At 38.8% G+C, this 17232-nt stretch overlaps 1 protein-coding gene across 6 annotated transcripts in view; it reads right to left on the bottom strand.

Moving 5' to 3' along the window:
- Positions 1-17232, bottom strand: part of eml6 (EMAP like 6) — a 188362-nt gene that overhangs the window by 28043 nt on the left and 143087 nt on the right. The window contains exon 29 of one of the 6 annotated variants that reach the window (XR_010002293.1): positions 618-13318. The exons of the other annotated variants lie outside the window; for them this stretch is intronic. The gene's annotated coding sequence lies outside the window, so the exon portion shown is untranslated. The remainder of the gene's footprint in view (positions 1-617; positions 13319-17232) is intronic. 6 annotated transcript variants of the gene reach the window in all.

A 17232-nucleotide genomic window follows, 5' to 3' on the forward strand; every position in this document is an offset into this window, starting at 1 on the left:
TGGAGGAGAAGCTCTACAGTGTCCCTCAGAATATGAATTTGACAGGCATAGATTTAGGCTCAAATGCATTCCCCGAAGAGGTCCTTTCCCAATCCATTATGAGTGAGTTGGACATGGAAGTACGCCCAAATGGGAGGACGAGTCTCTTGTCTAAACTAAAACAAACTTGTTTAACATATCATTTATTTAAATAAATATAGTATCCAGCACCTAGCTTGCAATACTCATGTGATAGTAAAACTTTCTACTTATATTCTCATTAATATGCAGAAAAAATAGGCACAAAAATAGGACCAAGTGAAATGCATCCTATATTCTTGAAATGGAATGTGTTATAGTAGAATAAAACAACCATGAAGAATTTGCAGAAGAATTCATGAGAACTATAATATCAATGGAAGTACAAAACTATCCAGCAAAAATATTGGAGCCAAAAGCCGATTGTAAAAATATGGCTATCTTACATGGTATTTAAGATATTTGTTATAACATTATTCAGTTTAAAAACAGTGAAGTTATCAGGCAAATAAAAGCAAACCAAATCAGACAACCACAAATTCAAACAGATAAAGCATGTTCAATCAGAGCATTATCATAATATTTCAGGACTGAGTTACCTTGATCCCCTTGTGAGCAGCAAATAAAGTCAAGTGAGAAACTTAGTAGAGTTTAGAAAAACAGAACCAGGCCATTAGATTCATTCATGCACAAGCCTCTTTTGAACTGACCAGTCATTCCTGTGTGGCACATGGCCATGCTGTTTGAGCATGCTTGCAAGAACTAAAACAGAAATTAAAAGAGTGCACCAGTCCACAAACTCAGAAAGGTCATACCCTGACATCTTGGGGCAAAGTCTGCACTAAAGATCCTACAGGACAGGGAGAAAGAGAAAAGAAAGGAAGCTTCATCAGTGCTTCCTACGTCAACCATACAGCCCTGCCCAGATCTTCCCAGATAACAAAAAGTGCAGACTGTAAGAACAGGCTCAAACAATGTATGGATTTTAGCTTTACACTATCAAATTATTTCATGTTACATAGAAGGAAACCTGAGCTGGCTACTGAGTGGACTTGTTCACTCAACAAGAAGCTGCAGAAAATAATATAACTCACTGAAATATATCTCTGTGTAATACAGGTGTTTGCAAATGCATATTTGTCATAAGCATCCTTTTAGGTGTACTTGTGAATATATATGTGAAGTGCTCCTATTCTACCCCTTATTCTTCAAATGGTTGTGTTGGGCTGTATCTAAACCTACATGTGCAATCTGGGTTGAAGAACTTCAGGACTACTCTGATCTCCAGAGCTGCTCTGATGTAGTCCAGGAGTGTCTCCAGAGCCCTTTGGCACATTGAAGTTGCCACTGGGTCACTATCAACAAGCAGCTCCCTCCCAGAGGCTTCTTGGCCACATCATATTCTGGTTACATGACCGGGCACACTGGTGTGACATCACCAGAAAGAAATTACAGTATAGTCTCACTTATCCAACATAAACGGGCCGGCAGAACGTTCTATAAGTGAATATGTTGGATAATAAGGAGAGATTAAGGAAAAGCCTATTAAACATCAAAATAGGTTATGATTTTACAAATGACGCACAAAAACATCATATTATACAACACATTTGACAGAAAATGTAGTTCATTACACATTAATGCTATGTAGTAATTACTGTATTTACGAATTTAGCACCAAAATATCACAATGCATTGAAAACATTGACTACAAAAATGCGTTGGATAATCCAGAACACTGGATAAGTGAGTGTTGGATAAGTGAGACTCTACTGTACCAGCAAGTCTTTGGCAGGCACTGCTTGTTGGCAGTGATGCAGCTGAGGATCGGTTGGAGGTGTGGACAGTGGATTAGGCCTGATCCAGCTGCCCATGCTTCTGAAACTCCAGTGTAAATCCCATGTCTCCTTGATTCTCATTAATGACTGGATGCAGTGCTTCTTCTGTGAATACATTTATCCATGATCTGGACCCCCTACTACAACAGCTGAACAGTCAAGTCCAATTCATTTTGGTCATGTAGACACATTCTTAGTGGAAACAAAGTGAGCAGGCTATAGTTCTGTATTAAACTGTTCCAAATGATACACCTGTAAGACTATTTAGTAGCATTATTGTACTTCTGTCATTGTGCATTGTCATTTACATTACTTAAAGGAGGGGTGGGTGAGGTTTCAGTATAACGATGTAGGTCACCACTGAATCCCCAAATGTTTTGGCTGTTTTAAACAAACAAGAAAAAAAACTCACTCTGCAAGGAGTTTGCTCCAAAGCAGCCAACCCATACAAAATAACCCATGATAAGAATTGACAAATGCATTTCTAGTCACTCAAAGTGGCAGTTCCCACAGCACAGCCAAGACCCTTTTGGGAAGCTGAAACTCAAGTGACACAGCCCTCCGGAGCATGAGTGTCTAGCTCCGATGTGTGTCTTCTCCTGGCCTGAAGGGATTCCTTTCTCAAAACCAAGGAATCAATGAAATGTGCTCTACACTGAAGCTTTCAGACATTTTTCTCTCCTTGACAGGAAACACTGGAAAATGTTAAGTATGTGAAATGATTAAGGTTGCAGTTCTATGCCTACTTACTAGGGAATAAGTCTCACTGAATTCAATGGAACGTATTTCTAAGTATAGAATTGTCCTGAAAGCCTGCAATCCCCTGCACACCTCCACATGCATATATTTCAGAGGAAGGAACTGGCAAAACCACTTTTCTCAGTATTCCTTGCCAAAATCAATGGAGTCTCCATAAATAGACAAGACATACAATCTCTACTTACTGGATATAGTGTGTCTTACCTCTCAGAACATGTACATTCGTACTTGAATATTGAGTTGTAAAAAGTTACTTTAAAAATCGGGAAAGTTAGATTCCTCAAGTGCAGAGGCAGGAAACCTCTTGATATCTGGTCTACAACTACCATCAATACCAAACATCATGGCCAATGGAAAGAAATTATAGCAATTGTAGTCTAAAACACATGGACACGTTTTCTATTCCAATACTAGTGTAACAGAGAACTACTAGGAGAGGAATATGAATTACAATTCAGTGTCTTCCTCTGGGTAATATGGGTCAAAATAATTACCCAGGAATTAACACAAATGGGAAGCAGTTGCATGTTTGAATACTTTCTTCCATATAGTCCAGTGGTTCTCAACCTGGGGTCCCCAGATGTTTTGGCCTACAACTCCCAGAAATCCCAGCCAGTTTACCAGCTGTGAAGATTTCTGGGAGTTGAAGGTCAACAACATCTGGGGACCCCTGGTTGAGAACCACTGATATAGTCAATGACCACCATTCATTTTCACAGGGAAAACTTAATTAAAAATTTGAACCAGGGGACAAAATAGCAAAAACATGCCTAGCAAACTCTTGATCCAGCTGGGGAGACTCATTTGCTCTTCTCTAAAATCAATATACCTGCTCTACCTATTTGTAATGTGGCTAGGAGAGGATACGGCAGTTATTATAAAAAGAAAAAGGGGTAAGGTAAAGTTAACAGCACCTGATTAATTTTAGCATGGGTTTTTAATGGATTTCAACTAGCTAGTGTTAAAGATGCTATTAGAACCCTCTTCATATTTCTTTTTAAGCTGCAACAGATTAATATAGTTATCTGTCTGAAACTGCAGAAAAACTATCAAGGTGTGAAAGAGAAAATTCATTACCTTTGATATTTCTTTATGGAAAAGACAATTTAAATAGTTCAAGGCAAAAGAAGACAAAATGAGTATTTCCTCTCCCAGCTATGTTCTACTAGTTTTTGGAGATCATTTTTAATTGCCTGGATCAGAGTAACAGATCTTATTACTCATATGGCAGCAAATGAAAACATTTCGATGTATGCTTGGAAATGCCATTAAAACAGCAATTTCGAAAGTACTAAATCTTCCACTTCAATGACTTTTGTTTTTCTTTCTGTTTTAGCACTGATGTTTACGATCTTCCTCTTAAGGATGTTTATGGGGAATAAAGTTTATGAGGAAAGCAAAGCAAGGTCTCTGAACAAAGCAAAGGTGAAGACAGATGTAATATTGTGAAGTAGCATAGTTCTGAAAACATTTTCCTTATCTCAAAAATCACACATATAGTCTTCAATTCCAGAGCAAGCTATGGGCAGGTGGGTGGTGAGTGGAGGACGACAGAGTGACCTATGAGTTTCCAGCATGTCAGCAAATAAATGTCATCTAGTTTTTCACATTTAAGACATGCATTTTTGAAAAAGACATTATGAACCTGGGCTTAGACCATAGGAGAAGAATCAACTGTGACCCTTGTTTAAAATGTTACATCTGTCTTCATCCAAGAGGGCAATGTTCACTATGATATGGCCATAACTAGATAGTAAACACAAGTTTGAATTTGAAAATATATACAAACATATATATTTTATATTTTTCTGTACACGGCACATATATGCACAAATACTCAATGTATTCATATATACATATACATGTATATATACACACATATCTTTTTTGAGGTCTGTTAACACTTTAAAACATTATTAAATGGGAAAGTGATGCCACATTACACATCATGTAATTCTCCAAGGAAGTTCGATGAGCACTTGCTTATGGCCCAAACAAGGCCTTTGTCTTTAAAAAATTAAAATGCTACAGATGAGAAAAATCTCTATATTTACCACTAATCAATCTTAGCAGCCCGAATGGTACATTCACAGAAACTAGTTTTCTGTGCATTTGGCTTATACTTACTTGACAATTCCCTGCCTCCAAAGGAAAGCAAGTTAAAACATAATACAAGTATTAACGCTTTCTTTCCAGCAACATAACAAGAAAGTGTGTGTATACTGTATACCATCAGTGGCACTCAGAGAATAACACAGGCACTCTTAAATATAAGACATAGGCTTGAATGTTTTGCAGATGTGAGGTATTAGGAAACCCAATGGAGCAGTGGCTGTAGTGGGGTTGTTCAATCGTTCTCTCTCTGTAACATCAGAGCACTACAAAGACTGGCTTGGCCCTTACTTTGCTTCTGGTAGACACACTATTGCAACTCTTCAGCCAGATGGAACAGGTGAGCTGCTGAACCAACAGGTATCTGGGCAGTTTGATATAATGGTAAGGGGTAACCCAGGCTTACTGCCAGGTATAAAGGAGGTGATGGTCAGATCTGGCTATGGACACCCAATCACAGCTCAGAGCACACATTGAACGGGGTCTGTGGGTGAAAATAATGTCACCATAGGCCGTCTCTGAGGTTGGATCTAAACTGACATATACTGCAGTTTGGAACTGCATTATATAGTCAGGGTAGAGCCCGGGGCTGTGGCGCAGACGGGAGAGCAAACCAGCTGCAATTAACTCCAATCAATCACTCTGACCAGGAGGTCATGAGTTCGAGGCCCGCTCGGAGCTATGTTGTTTGTCTTTGTCCTATGTTAAAAAGGCATTGAATATTTGCCTATATGTGTAATGTGATCCGCCCTGAGTCCCCTTTGGGGTGAGAAGGGCGGAATATAAATGATGTAAATAAATAAATAAATAAACATAATGCAGTTTAAGCATTGAACTGCATTATATGGGTCTACACCAGGCATGGGCAAAGTTTGGCCCTTCGGGTGTTTTGGACTTCAACTCCCACAATTCCTAACAGCCAGTAGGCTGTTAGGAATTGTGGGAGTTGAAGTCCAAAACACCCGGAGGGCTAAACTTTGCCCACGCCTGGTTTACACTCAACATACAATGCAACTAACTCTGGTGTTGAAGAGTCTTGCAAGGATACAATATTCAAGAGTTAATGTATCATACTAATAAGTATGATATTCCCTTTTTAAAAAGTCCTTGGGCACCTCTCTCAAGTGTGATAAGGAGTCCGGTTATGCCTACCATAAAGACACCATTTAACAACGCAGTCATTGTTCCACATATAGAATCGTCTCTCTAAGGTTCAGGAACACAAGGTTTGTTTGGTAGATCGGAGAAGAGAAAAGCAAGGAGAAACACAGCAGTTGTCTATAGTTACTGGAAGGACAGTGACACAGAAGATAACAAAGGATTCTTCACTGTTTCTCCAGTGGGGAGAACAGGAACAAATGCGTAGAAATTACAAGGAAGCCAATTCAAGCTAAGTGTTAGAAGAAGTATCTCAACAGAAAGAATGACTAGAGAGTGTGACACTACATTAGGTGGTAAGAGGTCCTCTTTCCCTGGAGGCTATTTAGAGAAATGATGGGCAGGTACTGGTCCATGGAAGTTGTAACTGCATTCTGCATTGCAGAGCTAGTTATATCCTGCATTGCGGATGATTAAGTGATCTCAAGGACCCCATTCAATACTGAAATTATATTATTCTAAAGTTGCTATTAAAAAGACATCAGTATTAAGCCACATGGAGGACAAGAGGGATATAAGGTGGAAGACTGATAATAGATTGGCTGGAAAGAAAAGGTGGAAAGTGCATTGAGAGATAGATAACTGAGTTGGCAGATTCTGTTCAAAGGAACAAAGTGTCAAGGTAAAAATAATGGAACCTTGGACAGCTATTTTATCAAGGGAATGAAGACAATGTTAAGAAAGGTGATGTGACAGAGATATTGGGAATTTAAAAAAATATATTTTGTTGGAGACAGGACCCATACTTGCCAATCATTTGATATGCCAACATTTCTCCCTGCTGTGAACATTTTCTTTGTCCATCATCTATTTTCATTCACATGGCTCCCCATTGTCCTACTTTTTAAATATTGAAGTGACAGGAACAAAGAAGGCACAGGAAGGTACAGAATGAGAAGGAGGCAAACCCTTCATTCAAAGGAAGCCTGGTTTTCTTTGCAGGTAGAACATTTAAGATGCCCAGAATGGATGCGGTGAAATAAGTGTTGTGGACAAAAAAAATTCAGGCCATGGAACAAGAGACCAGGACAGGAAGGATTTATAAAGCTTGAAATTCCCTAGGAACTGTTACTTGATGGGTCTAAAATTGGGTGTCCAGGTGTCAGAGTCTGGCCCCTCACTTTTAGTTCTCAGGGTTCATCATCTCAGGATGAGAGCACATTAGACAAAAAGATGTGCATGTATTGTCAATTGACAGTGTTTTATTTGAATGGTTTGTCTGTGGTTGATGCATAATGTCTCATGCTTATTGACAACACCAGGTTCTTCCTCTGTGACATCACAAGGAGTCATTCTATAGGGTTAGGGCCTGAAATCTTAGAGCCTGGGATAATCCCAAATTGGCATTTCTGCCTAGGAGGTTCCTTGTATATGGGTAGAAAGTAGGATTATGTCCCCTCCTGAACCAATGGAAAATCATTTCTAAAAGTTTTTCATCTGACAATGTTATGCACCAATCTACGAGGGTTGAATGAAAAGTAATGCCTCCACTTTCGTAACTCAACAGATGGCAGTACTGATATGCGGCAGGTACTGGCTTGTTCAGTAGACTCTCCTCTACAGTTCCATTTGGCGGGAAGCCTTAGCATTGAATGGTTGTGTTGTTAAAGTACGAATTATGGAACCCCACGCAGACGGTCGGTCAATGCGACTTAAGCAATGTGCAGTCATTGAATTCTTGACTGCAGAAGGTGTCACCCCAAAGGAAATTCATCAGAGAATGCAAGCTGTTTATGGTGATTGTGTTGATGTGAATACTGTGCATCGTTGGGCGAGGAAGTTTAAAGATGTTGAAGTGGGAACATCTGACTTGTGTGACAAACAAAGAGTTGGATGTCCTGTGACCGCAAGTTCCGCAACCACTGAATTTCACAAGCAAAAGGTTGACAGATTGATTCAGGATGATTGTCATATCACTCAGAGAGAAATTGCAAGCATAATCAGCATTTCACAAGAATGTGTGTGTCACATTATTGCTTTGCTTGGCTATCGGAAGATCTGTGCACGATGGGTACTGTGAGACGCTGGTCGACTTCTTCCGTGGTGGCTTCAGAAAACTTGTTTATCATTGGCAGAAAAGTATCCAATTGTCTGGTGATTATGTGGAAAATTGAATAGTGGTAGTTGAAGAGCACATTCTAAGGATTATTTCTGCATTTATTAAAATATTCCCATCCAAACCCAAGTAACGAAGGTGGAGGTATTACTTTTTATTCAGCCCTCATAGAATCAATTCTACAGTTAATAACTGGGGGAGAAAGAAAAATGACCGATCAGAAGGAGGCAACATTTTAAAAAGGGGACGGAGGGCACTCTGTAAAAACAGCATTTTTCTTAATATTTTGTTATATTCATTGTTTTCTTTTGCTTGTTTTAAAACTTTTAGTTCTTAACTTGCTTCTTTTGACCTGTTGTAGAATGGAGGATTTTTCCTCCGCTTCCAAAGGCGATTTGAGATTCCTATTAGTCTCCTTATTCCAAGTCTAGCTTCTGGGTCTTGATGCCTGAACCCTAAACTATTTAGGACTGAAGCTACTTTAAAAAAAATATCCTTTTCATTTTATAATACAGTAGAGTCTCACTTATCCAACATTCACTTATCCAATGTTCTGGATTATCCAATGCAATTTGCTTCCCACAAACAGCTGTTTCTCTAGGCAGCAATGATTGAACTTTTTATGGATTTCATTTGTGACAATGTTGTTACTGTAAGTTCATTTTATGCAATTCTATATTTGTAGTCAATTTGTTAGTAGCCAATGTATTTTAGTCAATGTTTTTAATATATATGTTTTGGTGCTAAATTCATAAATACAGTAATTATGTAGTACCGTGTTTTGGACTGCTTTTTCTGTCGATTTGTTGCAAAACATGATGTTTTGGTGCTTAATTTGTAAAATCATAATGTAATTTGACATTTAATAGGCTTTTCCTTAATACCTCCTTATTATCCAACATTTTCGCTTATCCAACATTCTGCCGGCCCATTAGTGTTGGATAAGTAAGACTCTACTGTATTTAATTTTATATTTTAAATATATTATTTTATTTCCTCTTTTTTGTGATGAGGGTGTATATTCATCCCCAACTCCTTTTTTAAAATTTGCCTTGGATGACTTCTTTTTCTAGATATTATACTTAGGATACAGGGGGAAATTATTCTGATCTCCATGAGAATAATCCAGAATCTGCCACTGTGGATCATATAAAAGATTCTGGTTTCACACAGCTGTATAGTTGGAAATCTCAAGACCTGCATCTGCCTGGTCCAGACGGGTGGGAATCAAGGTGCAGCTAAGTCACAACCCAAACTGATTTAACTTTGCTCACTATCATCCTGCAGACTACAGATATTTCGTTTCAAGCTTTAATACTGTTGGTGTCTTTATACTGTATCTATTTGATAAGAATAGAATTTTAGTCTGTTTTGAATAGCATAATCTCTGCACGAAACATGCCTTTGGTTACAAATTTTCTCTTTCTCTGAAATTACTGCATGTTTCACATAGCATTCCTTTTCACACATTTGCGCATCCATGCACATAACCCTGATTCACTCTCTGGGAAGTAAAAGCATAATTGAATTAATATATGTTGGCTGTATCTCGTTTTGAGGATTTGTAAATACCTCCTTATTGCATATTCAATGTGTCAGTATGTTTCAAATTACAAACATAATCAAGCATAAAAAATATTTATTCAAGTTATAATTAGAGATGAGGAGGATTTAGGAGATTTTTCTTTTTAAGCTACCAGAGTTTTGCAATAAGTCACTCCTAGCGGAAGCCACGGTGCTTCTCTTCTTAAAGAGAGATGGGCTCCATTTGGACCTGTCACAGTCGCTCTCATTCACCTCACTGTATGGGTACTGAATTATTTATGACTGTCAATCATTTAGCACATTTATCAAGAAATTTACAGATGAATACAAAATGAGACAACTATTTCTTTTGCCATATGGGATCCCTATAAATCGATGGGTTTTTAGAGAGGCATTCACACTTCAGTTTAAGGAATATGGCAGGGGGGATGGCCAGTGGAGCTTGACAGTTAATTATGTAAAAACCACGTAGAAACTGAAAGAGATCACAATGTCACCACCACCTCTAGTTGGTAGGTCATCTTATCTCACAGGAATAAACCATCCAAACAGGATGGCATATGATATTTATTTAGCATTTAATTGGCAGGGAGGATAACGTTTGGCAGAGAAGATACTTAAAACAAAACTGATTAAATGTTGGAATTGTTTCTTAATTATTTTCAGCCTACCTAGATTCTGACTGGGAGAAAAACATAACTGTGAAGGATGCCTGTGCAATTTGCCCTCTGAACTTACATGCTCTGGATCCATTAATTCAACTGGCCACAGAAAGAAAATGTTTAAGAAAATCAAATATTAGAGTCCCTTTAAATAAGGGACTTGAGCATCTATGTTTTTGTTATACACGGGGGACCCTACAATCAATCCACCATTGATGTAGAGGGCAAATTATACATCTTGCCATTGCAACAATTGCAACAGTAGTTTTGTAATTGGTTTTTTTTTAAGTGTATGGATTCTTTTTTAGATTAAAGAACTGACATAATGAAAACAAACAATGCATGTATAATAATAAATCTCTCTTCCCCTCTTTTAGATATCACTAAAGTAAGGAAAAATTGATGGACAAATACGTGTTCTGCTGGCTGTTTTTTATACTTGTTTACAAACTGTGAAAATAAAGACTCAGTTATCACAGATTTTCACAATAGATCCTCAAAGATGACGGCAGAGCTTGGAAACTTTTGGTTCTAAAATGCTATAGAACTGTAGTTCCCATTAGTCCTGGCTAATTATGACAGATGATGAAAGCAGTAGTTCATGAAAACCTGGAAAGCCAGAGATTTTCCAGCCCAGTGTTAGGTCAATGTAGAGCTAGAGTTGAGCTCTAGATTTAACTTTGTATCTGAATATTTTGAAATCTAGAATATTGTGCAGGGCATTGCTTTTGCTTGAGTGTTTGGAAATCATAACTAGTAAAGGAATCTCTTGCTGCAAATGTATTTGAATTTAATTCAAATTGCAGATCATTAGATATCATTAACATTCAGTTATGTGTTTCAGTGTGTTAGCTGAATGTGTCTGGTTTTTTACCTGTACAAGGTGATTGTTTTTAAAAGATAGGAGACTCATGTCTACTCATTATCCTCAATGCACTCTGATACATACAGAGGAGTTGGAAAGTGTGTCTGTGTGTGTTTATGAGGTGGCGAAGTGATGAAATACAAATAGTAGACAGAAGTCTGAGCCAGAACAGATCACCAAGTAATATTCCAGTTTAGGCAGTAGAGCTACTTCACCTGTTGATATATATTGCATATATGACAGGCTTCAATTTTGTAGTTGAGGTGTTTCACCTAAACTGAAAGCTCTAAGGAACGGAAGTTTGGGTGGGGTTCAATGGCATTGAAAGCATCATGGTAATTTATATGTTCTGGCCTAATCCAGGGAACTACAACTCACTGCCGAATGATTTTACCTAAACAGAGAAATTGAAAGAGTGGGTAGTTTGTTGAAGTCCTCAGATTTAAAGTTTGTTTGGGGGGATTTATATTCTTGACTACTTTCTTCAGTTTGTACTGAACCACACCAATTGACTTGGCTTGACAAAAGATGGAACCCAACAGGAGTTATGGTGTCTGCACTGATGCTTTCCAGCCTCATCATGCAAGTTTCCCTTAAAAACATTAGGACAAGAAAAGAAGAAGAAAATGTAGGACAGTTCACATGAAAAATCCTACTCTTTCCGATTTCGTCATTGTCTGTTTCTGTAATCTTACACTGATGGCATGACATCTATAGGCAAGACGTGGATTAGTAGAAACCCGCTTTACCCCAAATGGCTACATATTTAGTGAATCGGTATTGTGCCATCCTCCCTGTTTGCAACTCAGGAGTACATCGGAGAGATGTGTTGACACCTGTGAGTACCAAGAGAACACAGCGCTACTCCCCGTTCTCACATTAATCAAACCTGTCAGTACATCAGGTGAACTGGCTTACAGGAACATTTTGCTAACCACCCACGTTAAATATTCAGTTTATCCCAGGGACATAGCAAAGGCTGAGAAATGCATGACTCACTTGTAATATTTTCCTTGACATGAAAGTCTATTTCCTATGTATTATGGTAAGTGGCCCATATCCCTTGCAGATGAGCATTATCAGTCATACCACTTTTGCCTTAGAGGATCATGGTATTCAATCCCTTCACTTGGAGGGGCAACTTGTCTCGCAACAGCAGCAAAAAATGTGCAGATGGCATTTAGAAAAGGGTGGAAACATTTATACAGGTATATGAAAACCCATAGTATAAGATTGGCATGAAGAAAGCAAAGCTTACAAAGATTACCCTCTGAAAAGTAAATTCACATACATATAAGATGAATCAATGTTAGGCAGAATTTAATCAGCCCCTGAAATCAACCTTTGATGAAAAAAATATGTGGGAACTATTTTGAGACATTGGTCGCTTTTGGCTGATTTTAAGTGTCAGCAAAAACAAAACCAGCAAAAACAACTCCTGAAAAATGGAAATAGTCTTTATATTTGAATGAAGTATAATAAACATGCAAATGTCACAAGGCATCTAGTAATATCTGATAATAACGCCTGCTGTACATGACATAGCCTTTTATCTAGATGGTAAATTTGTGACATGAGTACCACAATGAATGAAGTATAGAAAATCTTTTGACAATTTTGGCATTGAGAAGGACTAAAAACATGGCCTCTGCTCCTATGTTTTCTACTGTATATGGCTCTCTAGCATAGTAAGTCAGGTGCAAAACTGCTCTATAGCATTGAGTATTCTATATGGGATAGAATACATTTTGTAGTATTGACTGCAATGGCATTACCTAATAGTTTGCACCAGAATTGTGGCACACTTGCCATAAAAAGGATTGCCAAAGCTCTAGGGGAGCATGTGTCTGAAGTCAGTGTTCCAATCTACCTTATGCATTTATTCTTCTTTTTCAGGTCATTACCCTACTAGTTATTGTTATGAATAATATTAGTACCTCTGGTCATGCAAATCAATCAGACAGATGCTGCAAACAGTAAATACAGACCAGATGTTAGTAAATGGCAAAATGCAGCCCCTGAAGTGCCAAACATATTAGTAACATAAAAGACACTGGGAGAGTCATCAGCATTCTTGCCTGCTCGGTTAAAGCGATTCAGTTTCAGAGCAAAAAGATCTTTCTGTAACCCAAGACACAACACATTCACATTGTCCCAAGTATAAGACCGTATGGCTTACAATGGTCCTGGATTGTCCGGGACAGTCCCACCACTGACCACATGGCCCCGTGGTGTGGGAGCACTTCTCTTAGGACTCCCACACCGCGAGACTGTTCCTGCAGCTCCTTTGATGGGCGCCCCACTCCTAAATCACATGAACAAAGCAGAGGGTGGGGAGCCAATCAGAGGAGCAAGAAAAAGGGAGACAGATAAAAGAAAGAAAGAAAGAAAGAAAGAAAGAAAGAAAGAAAGAAAGAAAGAAAGAAAGAAAGAAAGAAAGAAAGAAAGAGAGAGAAAAGAGAGACTCGGGAGGGAGACACAGGCAAAAGGAGAAAAGAGGGAAGAAAAACAAGGATGGGAAAAGGAGAGAGAAATATCCATTAATTAACTTAATGAAATACACATCATAAAACAGCTGCAGGATTTCTTCTTTGAATCAATGCCCAGTCCTGCCCGCTTAGCAATTATTTGCAACATGAGATTTATGTTTCTTGTTAATTGTAAAATACCTCTGCTGTAAAAAAAATATGTTCTTAACATAAGAGACACAAAATATTTCAAGAGATAGTGATAAGGAACTAGTCAGGTAATGTATATGATTCCTTGGTTATGTAGGAATGAAATAAATAGTAGCGACTTTATTGGATTCTTTATTCGTTCTTCAAAAGTGGCAAAATGCCACAGTCCATCCCGCTGCATCCACCAATTCAGCATCCATAGCTTGAAAAAAAGGGCAAACTTTGATTTTGGCTTTTGACATAAGGGGCACCATTTTATAGATATAACAGGACTCGAGTATCCACTGATTTTGGTATCCACAGGGGCCTAGAACCAAAATCCAGCAGATACCAAGGGCCCACTGTACTGGAAGTTTTTTTTGACTGTAGAAACATAATAAGGTTAAAATATAGTGGCTGTATTAAAAGAATCCCCCACTGTGCCATAAATGATGGTTTGCAAAGCCTTACATCAGGTATGGGCAAAGTTTGGCCCTTCAGGTGTTTTGGCCTTAAACTCCCACAATTCCTAACAGCTGGTAGACTTTTAGGAATTGTGGGAGTTGAAGTCCAAAACATCTGGAGGGTCCAAATTTTCCCAGGCCTGCCTTACATGATCCTCCCAACACAGCCAATATGCCCCCAATGACAGATATATAAACTCTGAGCAGAGCTGGCCACATTCAGCTTGATATACAAAGCACATCATGATGAATATGGAGAGCTGGCTTCTGACCTTAATTCTGAGCATACCAAATGTAACAAAAGTGTGGCTTTTGGCCTAATCTGCTTGAGGTCTGCATGTTTGGGGTAATGTCTCTGTTTCTCTGAGCTTTATTCCCTTCCTCTTCAGCATGGGTTGGCTTTAGTTGCTCATCCCTGACATGATCATCCACAGTGGTATCAACACATACATCATGTAAAAACACTAAGAAACGAAGGACACTGTATTTTGTGACAGAACTGTGTCCTTTCTGTATTGAACCTTAAAGTTTAGAGCAGTGGTTCTCAACCTGTGGGACTCCAGATGTTTTGGCCTTGAACTCCCAGAAATCCTAACAGCTGGCAAATTGGCTGGGATTTCTGGGAGTTGTAGGCCAAAACATCTGGGGACCCAGATTAGTTTAGAGCAGTGGTTCTCAACCTGGGGTCCCCAGATGTTTTGGGCCTTCAACTCCCAGAAATCCTAACAGCTGGTAAACTGACTGAGATTTCTGGGAGTTGTAGGCCAAAAACATCTGGGGACCCCAGGTTGAGAGCCACTAGTTTAGAGTAACACACTCAGGAAGAGTGTATCAATTTCTCTAAGTTTTCAAATCCCATTCAAAAGTCCAAACTAACATTCATAGGGTTTTTATTAGGTGAAATAGAAATAGTCCACTAAATCTGTTAAGAATGAGCTGAGGAACTTGTGTGTAACTTTCTCTGCTCTACCCAGAAGCTTACAAACTTCTTGTCCATTATTTTTTATATCTGTCAGTCTGCCTGAAACTGATCAGAACTGGGGTCCAAAAATCAGATGGTGGCCTTTTACAGTTTCAGTTATAGTGTTTTTATTTAACATGGCTGGAATGGATACATATGACTTTTCAAGTTTTTGAGGATATCTGTATTTTAACACACTAGCAATGGTCTCATATTTTTAATCATTTTGGGCATATTGACAAAAAAGTATAAGTTTAAGAGGATGAGAGATGAAAATTGTCAAGCAGTGCTTACTGAAAGATTAATGTAGGAAGTCAATCCCTCCATCAGCCCCCTCGGAGACCAGCTGAGCCCCCAAAGGCCAGGAAGCAGCTGATGGGATCAGATGCACTCAAACCAAAGCTTTTAACTTGCAGCTGACTGCCCTCGGTCTCACTTGTAAGAAAAGGAGCAAGCGACAGAAGCTTCCTTCTTATTCAGCATTTTAAAACCTCGGAGGATAATATGGAAGATACTTTGGGCTGCCAGCCTAGCCGCTGCAGGTGCTGGCACTAATCCTGAAGGGCAGCTGTTGCGGTATATGAGGACGGGCACGTGTGCCTTGAAATAAATGGCACATATAAATACTGACTGGTGAGAAAAAGAATTGATGCTGATGACAGATGTATGTAGAAGTGTGGATAGCAGGCACAAAATGGGAAGGGAGAAAGGCCCGGGGGGGGGGGGGGGTCAAAAGGACAGAATATCTTGAGTATGGAAATGGCTGGGGGATATCAATCTCTTTCAGAAGATAACAATGATTACATCTTTCCTACAGAAATTTAACGGGTCTAAAAAGTAATTTTTTCCAAATTGGACAAATCTGACTGAGTTCCAATCCTATCTTAAGAGATTTTCAACAGGCACCACCCACAGGTTTCTAAGAATATTGTTCACTAAAGGGAACAGGTGTTTGCTTCTCAAGAAATTTCAAGAAAGCAAATTATATCTGGATATCAAATTCTGCTTGTGTGCAAATGTACATATACATACTGACTTCTGTATATTAACAATGGAAGAAATCCAGAAATATGCAGTAGCAACCCTTTCTTAGCAACTTCTGCTGTGAGTTACTGTTTGGAAATAACATGGTACAGTAGAGTCTCACTTATCCAAGCTAAACGGGCCGGCAGAAGCTTGGATAAGCAAATATCTTGGATAATAAGGAGGGATTAAGAAAAAGTTTATTAAACATCAAATTAGGTTACGATTTTACAAATTAAGCACCAAAACATCATGTTTTACAACAAATTTGACAGAAAACGCAGTTCAATATGCAGTAATGTTATGTTGCAACTACTGTATTTACGAATTTAGCACTAAAATATCATGATATATTGAAAACATTGATTACAAAAATGGCTTGGATAATCCACAAACTTGGATAAGTGAGGCTTGGATAAGTGAGACTCTACTGTACTTCCAAATGTGTAACTTTCGAGGGTAACAAGGAATTTTTTTGCTGGAATCCTGCAAGACCTTTCACTCAAAGTTGTGTGCACTTAACTACATAGTAGAAGTACTAAGGAACACTGTTAGCTAATTGCAAAGATGCTTAACAGGATACTTGTGAGAGTATCTGATCCACATTGGTGCTTGACGAGCATTGGGACAGATGTGATGTCCATGGGTCCCATTATGCATCTGTCCATTTGCCAGCTCTACCACATAGCTACATAACAGCAGACCTCTACAAGATATGGATGTTGGGTATCTTTGCCATTCTAATTCTCACACGCGTCCACTTAGGACAGTGGTTCTCAACCTGTGGGTCCCCAGATGTTTTTGGCCTTCAACTCCCAGAAACCCTAACAGCTGGTCAACTGGATGGGATTTCCAGAAGTTGTAGGCCAGAACATCTGAAGACTTACAGGTTGAGAACCACCGACTTAGGAACATGCAATTCACACATAGGATTCCAGCCTGTTGTAAGTGAGCAGATGTTTTGAGTTTTGAAGGCCAATAAAGGCTGCCTCCCAGAGCTTGTGGGAGGACTAGATTAGTCTCCAGAACTAGTTATAGCTCACTGATGATGTATTTAGATGGTCTTAGTTGAGGACTGTAGGTGAACAGTAGATGTGTTCTCATTTTGTAGTTT

Source organism: Anolis carolinensis, chromosome 1 (assembly GCF_035594765.1).
Source record: "Anolis carolinensis isolate JA03-04 chromosome 1, rAnoCar3.1.pri, whole genome shotgun sequence".
NCBI classification, from domain to species: domain Eukaryota; kingdom Metazoa; phylum Chordata; class Lepidosauria; order Squamata; family Dactyloidae; genus Anolis; species Anolis carolinensis.